Raw genomic sequence first — 464 nt, 5'->3', positions numbered from 1 at the left:
CACTGGTGTGCTTTAGTGTTTAATCAAGAGGTTTGTTTTGAAATGCTTTTATTTCATACAAAAATGTAATGAAATAACACCAGTCAAAAATCACTGGCCTAAAAAATAAAGTAGCCTATAAATCCCTTTTTATTCTATGTTATCACCAAATATTGGATTTTTGAAATCGATAAAATGAAAATTTGCTAAATCTTTAACACTGATCAAACCTTTACATTGAATAAAATCAAACGTTAAACCCTTAAGTGAAGATGTCTGCACACAGTGGATCACAGCTGGACCACAGACTCCGTCCCGGAGAACTTGGGCAGGTTCAGATCGTACTTCCTCTGAAGGTCAAAGGGCAGGAAGCGTCCGGCCAGAAAGTGTGATCCAGGGAAGTTCAGGGCACATCTCTTCGGGGCCATCAGAGAGACCAGAAGCGCAGGACTGATCCCGTCTGAGCTGGACTCGTCTGCGTCCCA

The sequence above is a fragment of the Carassius auratus genome, chromosome 2, assembly GCF_003368295.1.
Source record: "Carassius auratus strain Wakin chromosome 2, ASM336829v1, whole genome shotgun sequence".
Taxonomy (NCBI): domain Eukaryota; kingdom Metazoa; phylum Chordata; class Actinopteri; order Cypriniformes; family Cyprinidae; genus Carassius; species Carassius auratus.
This window is presented reverse-complemented; position numbering follows the sequence as displayed.